A 17773-nucleotide genomic window follows, 5' to 3' on the forward strand; every position below is an offset into this window, starting at 1 on the left:
TTATGGAATGAAGGTCATGGAAATAAAAAGCACAGCACAGGGAATATAATCGATGATATTGTAATAATGTTATATGGTAAGAGATGATAGCTACACTTGTGGTAAGCATAGCATAATGTATAAACTTGTCAAATCATTATGTTGCACATCTGAAAATAATGTAACATCATATCAACTTTACTCAAATAAAAATTATTTAAATTAAAAAAATAAAAGGGCACCTGGAATACAAAGAAACTCGTTCCAGACGTGGGGATAAAAGGTACAGCATAGAGAATATAGTCAATGGTATTGTAATAGGGCAGTATGGTGACAGATAGTAGCTACACAAATCACTATGTTTACACCTGAAACTAATGTAACATTGTGTGTCAAGTATACTTCAATAAATAAAATTAAGGAGAAGCAAATGACTGACTTCAAAGTTTCAAAAGGACAGGCTGGCTCTTTTGTTAGGAGCCAATATATCTAGTAACTAAGTTGAACCAACGCTCATTGACTCTTCTGAAAATCTTAGAGACTCTTAAGAATTATGTTAAATCTACTGTGCCTGTACTCTATAACTAGAAGAGCTAAGTCTATATTACAAACATCTGTTTACAACGTGGTTTACTGAACATTTTGAACCCACTTTGAGACCTGCTGTTAAGATTCCTTTCAAAATATTTCCATTTACTGACTACTCACCCAAGAGTAGTGCAGTTAAGGTTATTGTTCATATCTGCTAACACAAAATCCATCCTGCAGCTCATGGATCAAGAAGTAATTTTGAAATTGAACTATTGTTTAAGAAATGTATTTCATAGGTACCATAGGTAAGGATTCCTATAATAGATCTGGGCAAAGTAACTTGGAAGCCTTTTGGAAAGAATTCACCATTCTAGATACCATGAAGAACATTTGTGATTGATGGGAAGGGGTCAAAAAATATCAACATTAACAGGAGTTTGGAAGATGTTGACTCCAAGTCTCAGGAAGGACTTTGAGGGGTTCAAGACTTCAGTGGAGGCAGTAACTGCAGATGTGAGGGAAATAGCAAGAGATCTGGAATTAGAAGTAGAGCCTAAAGTAGAGCCTGAATTTCTACAAAATCAAACTTGAAAGGACGAGGAATTGCTTCTTATAGATAAACAAAGATAGTAGTTTCTTGAGGTGGAATCTACTCCCGGTGAAGATGTTGTGAAGCTTGTTGAAACAACAACAAAGGATTTAGAATATTGCGTAGATTTTGTTAATAAAGCATTGGTGGGGTTTGAAAGGATTGACTCCATTTTTGAAAGAAGTTCTACTGTGGATAAAATGGTTTCAATCAGCATTACATGCTATAGAGCAATCATTTGTGAAAGGCAGAGAGTGAGTGCGGCAAACTTCATTGTTGACTTATTTTAAGATATTCCCACAGCCACCCCATCCTTCAGGAATCACCACACTATCAGTCAGGAACTGCTAACATCAAAGCAAGAACTTCCACCAGCAAAAAGATTACAATTTGTGGAAAGCTCAGATAATGGTTAGCATTTTTTAAGCAATATTTTGAAGTATATGCATTTCTAGACATATTATTGCACACTTAATAGACTATAGTATAGTGTAAACTTTTACGTGCATTGAGAAACAAAAAAATTCATTTGACTCTATTGCAATACTCTCTTTACTGCAGTGGTCTGGACCACAAGATCTCTGAGGTTTGCCTGTATACACCAATATATTGGACAACCTAGAACAGATAAATACCTAGGAACATACAACCTACCAAGACTGAATCATGAAGAAACAGAAAATCTTAAACCAAGAGATTACTAGTAAGGGGGTGAATCAATAAATTCAATATTTATTTTGAGATAGACAAACAGAGTGTGAGTGGGGAGAGGGCAGAGAGAGAGGGAGACAGAATCCAAAGCCAGCCCCAGGCTCTGAGCTGTCAACATAGAGCCTGATGCAGGGCTCGAACTCATGAACTGTGAGATCATGACCTGACCCAAAGTCGGACGCTCAACTGATCGAGCCACCCAGGCACCCCAAACCAAGAATTTAAGAGTTCTCAAACAATAGTGTAAGGGTAGATGGCTTCACTGGTGAATTCTATCAAACATTTAAAGAATTAGTACCAATCTTTCTCAAACTCCTCCAAAACTAGAATAGGAAAAAAACACTTCCAATTTCATTTTATGAGTCCAACATTACCCTGATACCAAAACCAGAGAAGGTCATTGTAAGAAAAGAAAATTGCAGGCCAATATCCCTGATGAACACAGGTGCAAAAGTCTCCAACAAAATATAAGCAAACTGAAGTCAACAATACATTAAAAGGATCATACACCATGATCAAGTGTGATTTATTCCAGGAATGCAAAAATGGTTCAACATCTACAACACCAATTTGATACACCTCATTAAAAATGAATATAAATCATATATGATCATCTGAATAGATGCAGAAAAAGCATTTGACAAAATTCATCCTCCTTTCATTATAAAAGCCTTCAACAAATTGGGTATAGAGAGAATGTACCTCAACATAATGAAGACCACATATATGACAAGTCCACAGCTAACTGCATACTAAAAAGTGAAAAACTGAAAGCTTTTCCTCTTAAGATCAGGAACAAAATAAGAATACCTACTCTTGCCATTCCTATCCAACACAGCACTAGTTGTCTTAATTATAGCAATTAGGCAAGACAAAGAAATAAAAAACATACAAATCAGAAAGGAAAAAGTAAAATTATTATTTCTATTACAGATGACATATTATATATAGAAAAACCCTAAACACTCCACCAAAAAACTGTTAGAATAATCAGGTTCAGTGAAGATGTAGGGTACAAAAATCAACAAAGATTAATTGTGTTTCTGTACACTAACAATAAGGTATCTGAAAAAGAAAACTCCCCCCACCACCCGCCATCAAATGCATCAAAAACAAAAAAAAAAGTACCTAGGAATAAACTTAACCATGAAGATCAAAGACCCATGCATTGAAACCTATGGACATTGATGAAAGAAAATGAAGAATAAATGGAAAGATATTCCATGTTCATGGATTTGAAGAGTACTGTTAAAATGTCCACACTACCCAAAACAATCTACAGATTGAATGCAGTCCCTGTCAAACTTCCAATGGCATTTTTCACAGATATAGAATAATCCTAAAATTTGTATGGAACCACACAAGACCTCAAATAGCCAAACCAATCTTAATAAAGAACAACAAAGCTGGAGGCATCATGGTCGCTGATTTTAAACTATATTAAAAAGATATATGTTGTTGAATTCGATTTGTTAGTATCTTGTTGAGAATTTTTGCATCCATATTCATCAGGGATATTGGCCTATAGTTCTCTTATTTTTTGCTTGGTCTCTGTCTGGTTTGGGAATTAAAGTAATGCTGGCTTCATAGAATCAATCTGAAAGTTTTCCTTCCCTTTCTACTTTTTGGAACAGCTTGAGAAGGATAGGTATTATCTCTGCTTTAAATGTCTGGTAGAATTCCCCAGAGAAGTCATCTGGTCCTGGACTCTTATTTGTTGGGAAATTTTTGATAACTGATTCAATTTCTTCACTGGTTATGGGTCTGTTCAAATTTTCTATTTCTTCCTGTTTGAGTTTTGAAGTGTCTGGGAGTTTAGGCATTTGTCCATTTCTTCCAGGTTGTCCAGTCTGTTGGCATAAAATTTTTCATAGCATTCCCTGATAATTGCTTGTATTTCTGAGGGACTGGTTGTAATAATTCCATTCTAATTCATGATCTATTTGGGTCATTTCCCTTTTCTTTTTGAGAAGCCTGGCTAGAGGTTTCTCAATTTTGTTTATTTTTCAAAAAACCAACTCTTGGTTTCATTGATCTGCTCTACAGTTTTTTAGATTCTATATTATTTCTGCTCTGATTTTTAGTATTTCTCTTCTGCTGGGTTTGGAGTCTCCTTGCTGTTCTGTTTCTATTTCCTTTAGGTGTGCTGTTAGATTTGTATTTGGGATTTTCCTTGTTTCTTGAGATAGGCCTGGAATGCAATGTATTTTCCTCTTAGGACATCCCAAAGGGTTTGCTGCATCCCAAAGCATTTGGATTGTTGTATTTTCATTTTCATTTGTTTCCATATATTTTCTAATTTCTTCTCTAATTGCCTAGTTGACCCATTCATTCTTTAGTAAGGTGTTCTGTAACCTCCATGCTTTTGGAGGTTTTCCAGACTTTTTCCTGTGGTTGATTTTTTTTTTCAACGTTTATTCATTTTTGAGACAGAGAGAGAGAGACAGAGCATGAATGGGGGAAGGTCAGAGAGAGAGGGAGACACAGAATCTGAAACAGGCTCCAGGCTCTGAGCTGTCAGCACAGAGCCCGACGCGGGGCTCGAACTCATGGGCTGCGAGATCATGACCTGAGCCGAAGTCGGACGTTTAACCGACCGAGCCACCCAGGCGCCTCCTCCTGTGGTTGACTTCAAGTTTCATGTGTACATGAAAAGTGTACATGGTATGATCTCAATTCTTTTATACTTATGAAGGGCTGTTTTGTGACCCAGTATGTGATCTATCTTGGAGAATGTTCCATGCACACTTGAGAAGAAAGTATATTCTGTTGCTTTGGGATGCAGAGTTCTAAATATATCTGTCAAGTCCATCTGATCCAATGTATCATTCAGGGCCCTTGTTTCTTTATTTATTCTGTGTCTAGATGATCTATCCATTGTTGTAAGTGGGGTATTAAAGTCCCCTGCAATTACCACATTCTTATCAATAAGGTTGCTTATGTTTGTGATTGTTTTATATATTTGGGGGCTCCCATATTCAGCACATAGACATTTATAATTGTTAGGTCTTCCTGATGGATAGACACTGTAATTATTATATAATGCCCTTCTTCAGCTCTTGTTACAGCCTTTAATTTAAAGTCTAGTTTGTCTAATATAAGTATGGTTACTCCAGCTTTCTTTTGACTTCCAGTAGCATGATAGATAGTTCTCCATCCCCTCACTTTCAATCTGAAGGTGTCCTCAGGTCTAAAAGGAGTCTCCTGTAGACGGCAAATAGATGATCAAGTGGGATTCATTCCTGGGCTGCAGGGCTGGTTCCATATTCGCAAATCAATCAGTGTGATACATCACATTAATAAAAGAAAAGATAAGAACCATATGATCCTGTCAATTGATACAGAAAAAGCATTTGACAAAATTCCTCATCCTTTCTTAATAAAAACCCTCGAGAAAGTCGGGATAGAAGGAACATACTTAAACATCATAAAAGCCATTTATGAAAAGCCCACAGCTAATATCATCCTCAATGGAGAAAAACTGAGAGCTTTCCCCTGAGATCAGGAACATGACAGGGATGTCCACTCTTACCTCTGTTGTTTAACATAGTGTTGGAAGTTCTAGCATCAGCAATCAGACAACAAAAGGAAATCAAAGGCATCAAAATTGGCAAAGATGAAGTCAAGCTTTCACTTTTTGCAGATGACATTATATGTGAAAAACCCGACAGACTCCACCAAAAGTCTGCTAGAACTGATACATGAATTCAAAGTCGCAGGATACCAAATCAATGTACAGAAATCAGTTGCATTCTTATACACTAATAATGAAGCAACAGAAAGACAAACTGATCCCATTCACAACTGCACCAAGAATCATAAAATAGCTAGGAATAAACCTAACCAAAGATGTAAAAGACCTGTATGCTGAAAACTATAGAAAGCTTATGAAGGAAACTGAAGAAGATACAAAGAAATGGAAAAACATTCCGTGCTCATGGATTGGAAGAATAAATATTGTTAAAAAGTCAATACTACCCAAAGCAATCTACATATTCAATGCAATCCCAATCAAAATTGCACCAGCATTCTTCTCAAACTAGAACAAGCAATCCTAAAATTTGTATGGAACCACAAAAGACCCCGAATAGCCAAAGTAATTTTGAAGAAGAAGACCAAAGCGGGAGGCATCACAATCCCAGACTTTAGCCTCTACTACAAAGCTGTAATCATCGAGACAGCATGGTATTGGCACACAAACAGACACATAGACCAATGGAATAGAATGGACTCCAGAATTGGACTCACAAAAGTATGGCCAACTAATCTTTAACAAAGCAGGAAAGAATATCCAGTGGAAAAAAGACAGTCTCTTTAACAAATGGTGCTGGGAGAACTGGACAGCAACATGCAGAAGAATGAAACTAGAACACTTTCTTACACCATTCACAAAAATAAACTCAAAATGGATAAAGGACCTGAATGTGAGACAGGAAACCATCAAAACCCTAGAAGAGAAAGCAGGAGAAAACTCTGACTTCAACCGCAGCAATTTCTTACTCAACACATCTCCAAAGGCAAGGGAATTAACAGCAAAAAATGAACTATTGGGACCTCACGAAGATAAAAATCTTCTGCACAGCAAAGGAAACAATCAACAAAACTAAAAGGCAACCGATGGAATGGGAAAATATATTTGCAAATGACATATCAGACAAAGGGCTAGTATCCAAAATCTATAAAGAGCTCACCAAACTCAACACATGAAAAATAATCCAGTGAAGAAATGGGCAGAAGACACCATAAACACTTCTCTAAAGAAGACATCCAGATGGCCAATAGGCACGTGAAAAGATGCTCAACATCGCTCCTCATCAGGGAAATACAAATCAAAACCACACTCAGATATCACCTCACGCCAGTCAGAGTGACTAAAATGAACAAATCAGGAGACTATAGACGCTGGCAAGGATGTGGAGAAACGGTAACCCTCTTGCACTGTTGGTGGGAATGCAAACTGGCGCAGCCACTCTGGAAAACAGTGTGGAGGTTCCTCAAAAAATTAAAAATAGATCTACCCTATGACCCAGCAATAGCACTGCTAGGAATTTACCCAAGGGATACAGGAGTGCTGATGCACAGGGGCACTTGAACCCCAATGTTTATAGCAACACTTTCAACAACAGCCAAATTATGGAAAGACCCTAAATGTCCATCAACTGATGAATGGATAAAGAAGTTGTGGTTTATATACACAATGGAATACTACTTGGCAATAAGAATGAAATATGGTCTTTTGTAGCAACATGGATAGAACTGGAGAGTGTTATGCTAAGTGAAATAAGTAATACAAAGAAAGACAGATACTATATGTTTTCACTCTTATGTGGATCCTGAGAAACTTGACAGAAGACCATGGTGGAGGGGAAGGAAAAAAAAAGTAAGGGAGGGAGGCAAACCGTAAGAGACTCGTAAAGACTGAGAATAAACTGAGGGTTGATGGGGGGTGGGAGGGAAGGGAAAGTGGGTGATGGGCATTGAGGAGGGCACCTGGTGGGATGAGCCCTAGGTGTTGTATGGAAACCAATTTGACAATAACTTTCACATTAAAAAAAAAAAAAAAGAAAATGCTATACTAATCAAAATAGTAAAGTAGTAGCATAAAAAGATAGATCAATGGAGTAAAACGGAGAGCCTATACATGGGAATCACCATATATGTTCAACTTATGACAAAGGAGCCAAGCAAATACAGTAGGGAAAGGATAATCGCTTTACTAAACAGGGTTAGGAAAATTGGACAGCCACAGCAAAAGAATGAAACTGGGTCACTGTCTTATACTACACATACGTACACACACCAACTCAAAATGGGTTAAAAACAGAATGTGATACCTAAAAACCTTAAAACTCCTTAAAAAAAGGTGGGGGGGGGAGGCAGGGGTAAGTTCATTGCCATCAGTATTTGCAATGATTGTTTTTGGATTTGACACCCCAAAGCAAAGGAAACAAATGTGAAAATAAACAAGTGGGACTCCATCAGACTGAAAGGTTCTCTATACTAAAAGAAACCATTAACAAAATGGAAAGGCAACCTACAAAACAGAAGAAAATATTTGCATGTCCTCTATCTGATGAGGGGGTAATATCCAAAATACACAAAGAACTCATACAACTTGATAGCAAAAAACAAACAAACAAAAAAAACACTTGATTTTTTAAAAAATGTTTTATTTTATTTTTGATAGAGAGTGCAAGCAGGGGAGGGGCAGAGAAAGAGAGAGGGGGAAACAGAGGATCCGAAGCAGGCTCCATCCACACTGACAGTGGTGAGCCGCATATGGACTTGAACTCACTAACTGTGAAATCATGACCTGAGCCAGAGTCTGACTGAGCCACCTAGGTGCTCCGCAACCTGATTTTTTTCAATGGGTGGAGGATCTGAATACACATTTTTCCAAAGAAAATATACAAAATGGCCAGCAGATCCATAAAGAGGTGCTCAGTATCACAAATTTCAGGGAAGTGCAAATCAAAGCCACAGGAGATCACATCACACCTGCTAGTATGACTATTATCAAAACGACAAGTGGCACCTGGGTGGCTAAGTCAGTTAAGTGTCCCAGTTTGGCTCGGGTCGTGATCTCGTGGTTCATGGGTTCGAGCCCTGTGTGAGGCTCTGTGCTGACAGCTCAGAGCCTGGAGCCTGTTTTGGATTCTGTGTTTCCCTTTCTCTCTCTCACTCTCAAAAATAAATAAACATTAAAAAAAAAAAAAAAAAGACAAGAAACAAGTGTTGGCAAGGATGTAGAGAAAAGGAAACCCGGTGCCCTGTTGGCAAGAATGTGAACTGATGTAGCCACTATGAAAAAAAAATATAGAGGTTCCTCATATTAAAAATAGTACTACCATATGATCCAACAGTTCTACTTTTGGGCATTTTCGTGAAGGAAACAAAATTACTATTTTGAAGAGATACATATACCCCATGTTAATTCACTGTGGCATTATTCCCAACAGTCCAGACATGAAACAACCAAAATGTCCATTAACAGGTGGATGGATAAGAGAGGCAAACACACACACAAAATAGAGTATCATTCAGCCATAAAAAAAGTAGTAAAATCTTGCCATTTGCAGCAACATGGATGTACCTTAGGGTATTAAGTGGAATAAGTCAGAAAGAGAAAGACACTGTATGATCTCACTTATACGTGGAATCTAAAACAACAACAAAAGCCAAACCCAAAGATACAGAGAGCAGTTAGTGGTTGCCAGAGGCAGGCAGTATGGTGAAATGGGTGAAACTTCCCGTGATCAGATAAACAGGTCCTGGGGATGTAATGTACAGCATGTGACTATAGTTAACCATTCTGTATTGTACATTTGAAAGTTGCCAAGAGCACAGATCTTAAAATTTCTTATCACAGGAAAAAAACAAAAGTTGAGGCTATGTGATGGATATTAACTAACTGTGCTAATCATCTCACAACATACACTACACCAAATCATTTTGTGTACCTGAAACCAATAGGTCATGTCAAGCGTACCTCAAAAAAATAGTAAAATTATTAATAGACAATAACATTTTGAATTAACACTCCTCAAAAAGAAATATTCCTTAGGGGAAATAAAAAGCTTTTGCAACTTATACAGATACACAGAGAACATAAGACACGCTTCCCTGTTTGTTGTGCTCTTCCTGAGCTACTGCACTGGCATGAGCCCTGTAAGAACCACTAAGATTCTGGTCAGGAATTTGGATGAGGGGGGTAATTCCCAGCAAGTCCAGCTGAGGGTCTTACAAAGCAAGTCACTTATGCCACTATCTATGTGGAGGTAAAGTCAGCTCCCACAGGTTAAGGCCAAGACTGCCCCACCCATGCCACTTGCAAGTCCAGATTATCACCTGTGCTTCTGACCAATAAGCTATAGGGTGGAAGTCCCCACTACCTGCTCCTTGGTTTCAATTGATTTGCTAAAACAGCTCACACAACTCAGAGAAACTTTTACTTACTAGATTATTGGTTTATTATAAAAGGATATGTGGTGCTTGGGTGGCTCAGTTGGTTAAGCATCGGGCTCTTGATTTTAGCTTGGGTCGTGACCTCATGATCATGGGATAGAGCCCCATGCTGGCTCCCCGCTGAGCGAGGGGACAGATTTTCTGTCTCTCCTTCTGCTCCTCCCTTTCCCATGCATGTGTGCATGCTCTCTCTCAAAAAATAAAAAATAAAGATATAATTCAAGAACAGCCAGATAGAAGAGACATATACATAGGGCAAGGTGTTGGGAAAGGTATAGAGCTTCCATGTGTCTCAGAGTGCATTACTTTCACCAGATCTCCAAGTATTCACCAACTCAGAAGCTCATTGGGTTTGTAATGGAGGCCTTAGTAAGTAGGCATGATTGATTACATCATTGGTCATTGATGACTGAACTCAATCTCCAGCCCCTCTCCTCTCACTGGAGGGAGGATAGGAGGGATGGGGGAGGAGTGAGACTGGACATTCCAACTCTCTAGTTAGGTAGTTGGTTCCACTGGCAAGCAGTCCTGTCCTTAGAGGTCTTCAAAAAAAATAAAAAATCACCCCATTAACATCACAAAAGACACCTTCATTGCTATCACAGGAAATTCCAAGTGTTTTAGGAGCTCTGTGCCAGGAATGGATCACAAACCAAATACATATTGTAAATCACAATATCACATGTGCCTATTGCAGACCAACACTGCCACAAAGCCACAGGCTCAGCAGACGTCTCCATTTAATCTGTATCTTCTCAAAATGTTAGTGCCTTGAGAAAGCTAATTCGTATACCGGGACCCACAGAACAGATGCTGCCCCAGCGGTCCGGCCCGTGTCACAGATTGAAGTCAGCCTGCACTCAACAGGAAACACCTGTCAAAGAAGCCAAACACCAATCACAATCCTCCAACTCTGCTTTAGCTGGCTCACCTTACCCTAGAAAATACGATTTCCCAGCCAATCATGCCATGCTTCTGAAGAATACGGACTTTGAGTCAGGAGACATGGATGTAAAACTTGACTCCGCATTCACCCTGGGCCAACCCTCCCAAACCTGGCTGTCTTTACTGATTCAACAGCAATAATAATACCTACTTCAGAAGACTGTGATGAGGATAAAAATAGGATACTTTGTAAACTCTTAACTCTCCGTGCAAATTATAGTTATATTTTCCACAACTGAGGAATTGGGTTTAAAAGCAGGGGCCTTCAGCTTGGTCAGCATTTCCCAACTAAAGGTTCCATAAGCCATCAGTCAAGGGGGAGGGGGAAGGTGGGGGAGGTCTTATTCCAGTTCATCCTAGAGGAGGCTTGGAGTTCAGTCACTGTTAAGAGCAGGCCCCAGTCCTCAGCTCTATCTGTTTTATTCCCCAGACACATCCACTCTGAGTAGCTTTCCATTTACTGGGGAAGGGATAAGGAAAGTAGAACCAAGTAGGTTTATTTTTTCATGTTTCCCACTGCAGTGTTGTCTCAGAGGCAGAACAAGTCCAGAATTTCTCCTCTCCCCTCTCTGTACATCCCAAGTGAAAGCCTCTACACTCAAAAGCAGCAGAGAGACTTGGATTCTCCTTCATGCCTCCTTTATGTGAGAGAGAGAGAGAGAGAGAGAGAGAGAGACACAGAGAGAGACAGAGACAGAGACAGAGAGAGAGAGAGCAAGCACGCGCAGACCAAGGGTCAATCAGGGGCACTCCCAAACCAGTGCCTTATTTCTGACAAAAAGCCAATACCGATTCAGTGTGGGACCAGATAGCTGTCTATTCAGACCAGCTGGAGAGCTGGGCAGGTCAAGAGAAAGGGTCTTTGTGAAATGCAGAACAAAGCAAGCTCAAGGCTCCACTCCTTTCTCAGCTGACAGTCCTATTAGGGGAATCAGGACAGTCCTGCACTTCCCGGATGACTGGGAGCCGTACATAGGCTTCCACATGACTCCAATGTCAGCCAGACAAATGCATGGCCCCACTAGGGAAGTCCAGAGGTCGTGGGGGTGACTGGACCTCAAGTCTCCAGAGGGATATGGAGGCATGTTGGAAACAGTGTGTCTGGAATCTCGTGTGCTTGACTGCTCAGGAATGCATGGTTTGGGTAACTTTCTGGTTTGACTTACAGGAAGGTCTGATGGGTATTGAACAGGAATGTTGTAACAGCTCTGGATCACCTTGGAAAAACACCATTCATTTGCCAGCCCTGCGCTGCAATTCCAGGAAGCAGCTGGTGGTGAATCAGAAAACTCTTTCCCTGTGGCTTTAAGGAAGCACGTCCAAGGCATCACCCGCCTCCTCTCCAGTGGGGAGAAACAACCCCTAGCCACACACAGGCTTTTCTGAAAGGGACTAAAGTGTGTGTGGGGGGGGGGGGGGGGGGGGCTGCATGGTAGCTCCCCACCCCTGGGGCTGGAGAAACAGGCAGAGGAGAGATCTCAGAGCCCCAAGTCTTTTGGAAATATTTTCAGTCTTTTGAAACAGAAGATCTGTTCACTATTTCGATTTTTTTTTTTTTTCTGGAGTTCATAGCAACAATGAAAGTAGGCAGAAGTCTCTACGTTCTGAGTGGCAAGGCTTGTATTTTCCTGAACCTGAGAACAGCCTCTTACCTGCAGAGCCAGCCTGGGGCAGAGAAGCTCACAGCAGCTGCTTGTCAGTTGGTGCTCTGTGGGTCACTAGGCAGCCGGAGGGGGGCCTCCAGCTGGCCTCACCCCGTCCAGGGTCCCCCAGTGCCTCTTCTCTGGGCGGAGGGTTCCTGCTGTCTGCCTTTGCGTCGACTACTCTCTAGTCCTCCTCCTGCTGTCGCTGGAACAGCTTTAGGCCCCCGGACATAATATTTGTGCCTTGGTTTTCCCACAGCCAACGGGAGCTAATCAAACAGCTAACAGATTTGGAGAGGTGGGTCGTTTTTTTCACACCCACTTGAAAGTTTTGGTTTTTTTCTCCTGTGTATCTGGCTCACTCTATCCTGTTACATTCAAACACATTTATGACCCACATTCAGACCTGAAGTCCGCGTTCACTGATGATTCAGGAGAACTTGAAACATGAGCTGAGTCAATGTGAGCTGTGGTTTTTAATTCCTCCACCCATCCTATCGTAATGTGCGCCCCCCCCCCCCCCTTTACCTTTCTCTGGGCTTTCCAGGGCTCCTGTGAATGCACAGGGGCAGCCAGAGAAAGATGGGGAAGTTAGCTACAACCACCCTCCAGGACTCTATCCTCAGTACCTGAGGCTCATGGGTAGCTGGCAGCTGAGCAGCCTGCTGCATCGCAACAAGGAAGCGAGGATGAAGGGTGTTGGAAGAGAAGCCACCTCAGAGCTTTTTAAGTGCAGGCTCTAAGGCTTCTCATTTAAGTGGGACTTTTGCCCTCACCTGTGGGCCAGAGCGCAGAGGGTGGGGGAGGGGTTTAAAAGAAACTGAAAACTTCTGGGTAAGCCTGAGGTCAGGGTGGTTGAGGAAGAGGAAAACCTCCCAGGGCCCAGCCCTTCAGGTTCATTTCTTGCCCTGATACGATGTCACCCCTACCCCTTCCCTTCTTCCTTCCTTTGCTTAGTTTCCATTCTTTCTTTCTCTGTTGCTTTTTGGCTGTTCATAGTCTAGCCCAGCGGTTCTCATCAGCCACACCTGGACACTTGTTAGAAACGCAAATTCTCAGACCCTACCCCACATCTACTGAATCAGACGCTCGGGGAGTGGGGCTGGCGGTCTGTGTTTTACCCAGCCCTCCAGGTGACTGATGGTGAGCTTGCTCAAAGTTTAGAGCCCTGCTCTAGTCTCCCTTTCCCCAGTGAGGCTGAGGCTCCTCAGAGGACAGACTACAGAGGGCAGGGCACAGTCCTGGGCACCCAGAGACGCAGCCCTGCCCGGAACCTGTAGCAGGAGGTTGCAAGATCAAGGAGGCAGCCTGGAAATCATCAGGACCTGGGCTTTAGTTGGGTGGCCAGAGCGAAGTCACTCACCTTGCCAACTCTGATTCCTCCTCTGTAGCATAGATGAAAGAAATTGGTCTCTGAGTCTGGATCTGGCCAGGGCCTGCTTCATTATTCCTCTCTTTCCTACTGATTCCCTTCCAGCCCCCCGTGGCAACTCTGGGTTTCTTTTTGTCCTCAGGTACTGTTGTGTATGAGTGAGAGAGACAGAGAAACGGAGTGGAGAACTGAAATAGGAACATGGCCTCCACCAGAAATGGGGCCATGCTTGAAGTGTGTGCTCCCCACTGGGTAGGGGGCTTGAGGAGTCCCTCCTGTCAGGAGCTCAGCTCAGAGAGAGGGAGAGAGGGCTTTGCTGTCAGGAGTCAGAGTAGCCAATTAAAGCAACAAGCCTTTAATCACTCACTGTGACAGTACAAGCAAGAGTCTAAAATCAGAGAAGGTGCCCATCTCCTGTTCCATTTTCTGCCATGGAACTGCATACCAGTCAGGGGCAGCTGCATCAGTGTAGATGTGAGGCTTGTCTTGCTCATGAGGAAGCCCCTGAGGAAAAGGCAGCTTTATGGACCCTGAGGTTGGAGGAGAAGGCTGGGGAAAGGGCTCCGAGTGGAAAAGTACTGGGTACTGAGACAGTGAAGAGAGTGTCTTCAGGGTTTCCTCCCCCACGTCCATCCCTCCCTCCACTAAGGAGGATTCAGCAGAGATGGGCACCTGAAGAGGACCGCTGCTCAAGCCTCAGACAGGCAGATGGGAACAAAGGTGTCTCCCAGCTAGGAATGCAAAGAAGCCAAGAGCGTGACCAGCGAGGGGGGCCTGAGTGCTTGACTGCACCTCCCTCCAGATGCGATAGAGGCTGTGCACCAAGGTTGCTGTGGCGAGAGAAGCTTCTCCGCAACCCCCCCCTCCCCCCCCCCCCCCCCCCCCGGGCCAGGCAAAGCCTCTGTAATTACCTGTTGTCGGGACTAAAAAATCACAAAATCGCACGTAGGTTTTTAAGCAGGAGCCAGACAGCTTGCCTCCTCTCAGTGAGACACGAAGTGGCCTCCTACCTGCCTCCTTTGAGCCAACTTCAGCTTTCAGGCTGGGGTCAGGGCACCTGCCTCTGCACAGGGACGCAGTGACTTTGTCCAGGTGGAAATCACTTGTCACCCACTTCTCTAGGCTTGATGGTCCTGATTTCTGTCATTTTAAACCACCAGTATTTCTGGGAAGTGATTAAAAGAAGAACAAACGCCCATGAACAGTTTGCACAATTGGCATATAGGAGACTCTACTGTTAAGTGGCACTCACCTTACCCCTTTTCTGGAGATGATCAGGTATTCATTTTTCTTCTCTTTGTATCACCTTCCCACCCAAAGTGACTCAGTTCCTGGTAGAAGAGATGGGTGTATACCTGAAATGGAGGTGATGTACAGGAATGGAGAGAGAAGTGAAATCCAGCACGGGGGCTAGACCACAAAGTTTGATAATGGTGATAGAAGTGGCTGTAATGTCCTGACCACTAATTCCAATAAGGTGAATCCCGAAATGATCAGAGCTGTCTTCCCAAAAGACGTCTAGGGTATGGGAAAAAAAAGTTGGATATTTCAGGACAAGCCCTATTGATGCTAAAGCAGATACTGAATCACTCTCTCGTCCCAGCCTACACTATTTGCTATATATCCATACTGATACATTCTGTGTTCCCTATTGGAATGCGAGCTTCTTGAGGGCAAAGACTATGCCTTACATGTCTGCAAATGACCCGGAATATAGTGCACTCAAATACACACTGGGCAAGTAAGTGGTCAGGATACAAAACCCCAGTCAACCACAAGCCAGTTCTTCTAGGTTGGCCTGGGAATATCTAAGTCCTGTATTTATTTACTTTTACACAAAATTGTGTCTTATCTTCCCAAGTGGCTTGTACATATATTCACTGAGGCTTCACAGTACCTGGCCAACAGTAAGCTTTCAACAGATAAATACTTAACAGATTTCTCAGAACAGTCGTTGCCAAGAGACAGAAAGTGGAACTGGAAATCCAATCCTTCAAACCCCTTGAAGACCCATCCTTGGGGATGTGAGATTCCAGACATGATTGGACAGGATAGCACCTTCCTGGAATCCCCCAGAGGATGGTTATACTTATGGGGTCTACTTCTGGGAACAGTGAGCTAACAGACTCCCTTTGCTTTAGTTTGCCCCAGTACTCAGACATAACTGGTAGAGATTTGTGGGTCGTGTATAACATGCTTGCTGATTTGTTAGTTACTCATCACAGTCACCATTTGAAACCGGTCAGTGTGAACATCCCTAGGTCTTGACCATGACGATCAAGGTGGTGCTGAAAAGGAGTCTTTATGTCAACAAGCCAGAAAGCTGGTCTCCTGCTTTCTAACTGGACAATTGATACAATTTAGGCTGAGGAAGAAGCACTGTCCACTCTAGGCAGGCACAGCCACCCTACCATCCAAATACATTCTACCCCGCCCTTCCATTTACCCACCGCCGCTACCCCTCCTGTTTCTCTGCAGGCATGTCAGCAGGTCCCAGGCTTACAGGTCCAGTGGACTGAGCTTGCCCCTGTCTTCCTTCCTAGTGATTTCTGACTGTCTTATGACTAGGAGCCAGACTCTGGGTTTGTTCTCCCCATCGACCATGTAGACAAACAGCCATCAGAGAAATCCCTCCCAAGATCAGTAGTTCTAACTGCTCAGCAGAATTACCTGGAGGGGAGTTTTAATAATATGGCTCCATGGAACCTACCTCCAAAGATTCCAATTTAGTCAGTCCAGTGATATTCAATCAGCTGTATTTTTCAGAACTTTACAGAGGATTCTGGTGCATGGGCAAGTGGAGGGACTAGTGGACAAATTCTGAGCTCTTTGAGATCAGGAAACATGTGAGTCTTCCCTTCCGCACCCCCCAGTGATTGGCACAACACCTGGCATATAGCAACTTCTTATAAGTGAGATGAGTAAATAAATGATTGAAAACAGGGTGGTAGATTGGGAATACTGTCAACCTAGTATCTTGGCTAAAGTTTAGGAAGGGCCAGTAGGACGCCAAAGAACAAACCAGTCACAGTGGGGGTGGGTGTAGGAAAAAAGCATCAGGGAAGGGGTGAAGAAATCACCCCAAGTAGGAGCCCCAATTTGAGCCCCAAGTGGGAGAACATAGCCCCTGCACTTGAAAATGCTGCTACTGACCCTGTATTGGGACTTACAGGACCTCCAGGCCCACCTATAAATCAAATCTGATTGGTCACTTCTTTGTTAAAAACCCTCCAAGGCAAACCATACAAACAAAAAAACAAAACAAAACCAAATGGTAAAACCCCCTCCAAAGCCCTGTATTGTCAGGATAAAGTCTACATTCCTTTCTCTGGCTCACAAGTCCCTTTCTGGCTTTTTCCCAACTCATCACATGCTAATTGCTCCCCTCTCTTTACCTGGGTGGCCCCTCTGCCTTCTTTCAGGCCTTACACCTTGCGGTGTTCTCTCTGCCTGCAATGATCCTTGCCCCCAACCCCCATTTCCTCTAGCAAACTCCATAGCAACCATCAAATCACAGCTTAAAACATCACCTTCTCTTCCCCCAGAAGATTGTGGGCTCCCTGAGGGTCAAGGTCAGTCTGCTGTATCCAAAGCCTAGCCAGCAGTTGCTCCAATATTCAATGAAGAGAAGTTGGGACAAGAAACTAACAGCAGACACTCAGGACTAGTGTTGCCTTGCAATTGCTGTGAAACAGGATCCTGCAGACGCAAACAAGCTTGCTGATTTGGACCTAAAAAGGAACTGGGCTGCAGGGTGAGAAGTGTGTTGAGAAGAAAAGCAAGTGAAGGTGGGAAATTCCAAACCGGAACAGAGAGCAGGCAGAGGGTTCTACCCAATCCCTCTCTAGGGTCAAAGGCCGTGGGAGGCTGTCCGTTGTGGTCACAGTCGGCCAAGGCAGGCTGCCAAGCGGGCTCCACACGGAGAAACCGCGGGGGCTGCAGGTGGGAGCAGTCGCCCTGGGCGCGGGGGCGGGGCTCGCTGGCCGGCTGCATCCGGACAAGGTCAGGTGCACCGCGCTGGGCGGGCGCAGCGAGGCC

The 17773-nt window shown here is 43.0% G+C and overlaps 1 long non-coding RNA gene across 3 annotated transcripts in view; it reads right to left on the reverse strand.

Annotated features, from left to right (window-relative positions):
* LOC132669953 (uncharacterized) overlaps positions 1-17495 on the reverse strand; it is a 78551-nt gene extending 61056 nt beyond the window's left edge. For 2 of the 3 annotated variants that reach the window (XR_013556090.2, XR_009606303.2), the window contains exons 1-2: positions 17266-17495; positions 14988-15090 (exon numbers count right to left, since the gene is read on the reverse strand). This is a non-coding gene — a long non-coding RNA (uncharacterized LOC132669953). The remainder of the gene's footprint in view (positions 1-14987; positions 15091-17265) is intronic. The other variant, XR_009606304.2, reaches the window with a different exon arrangement.
* Between the last annotated feature and the right edge of the window lie 278 nt (positions 17496-17773).

Source organism: Panthera onca, chromosome B3 (genome assembly GCF_046562875.1).
Source record: "Panthera onca isolate mPanOnc1 chromosome B3, mPanOnc1 haplotype 2, whole genome shotgun sequence".
Lineage (NCBI taxonomy): Eukaryota > Metazoa > Chordata > Mammalia > Carnivora > Felidae > Panthera > Panthera onca.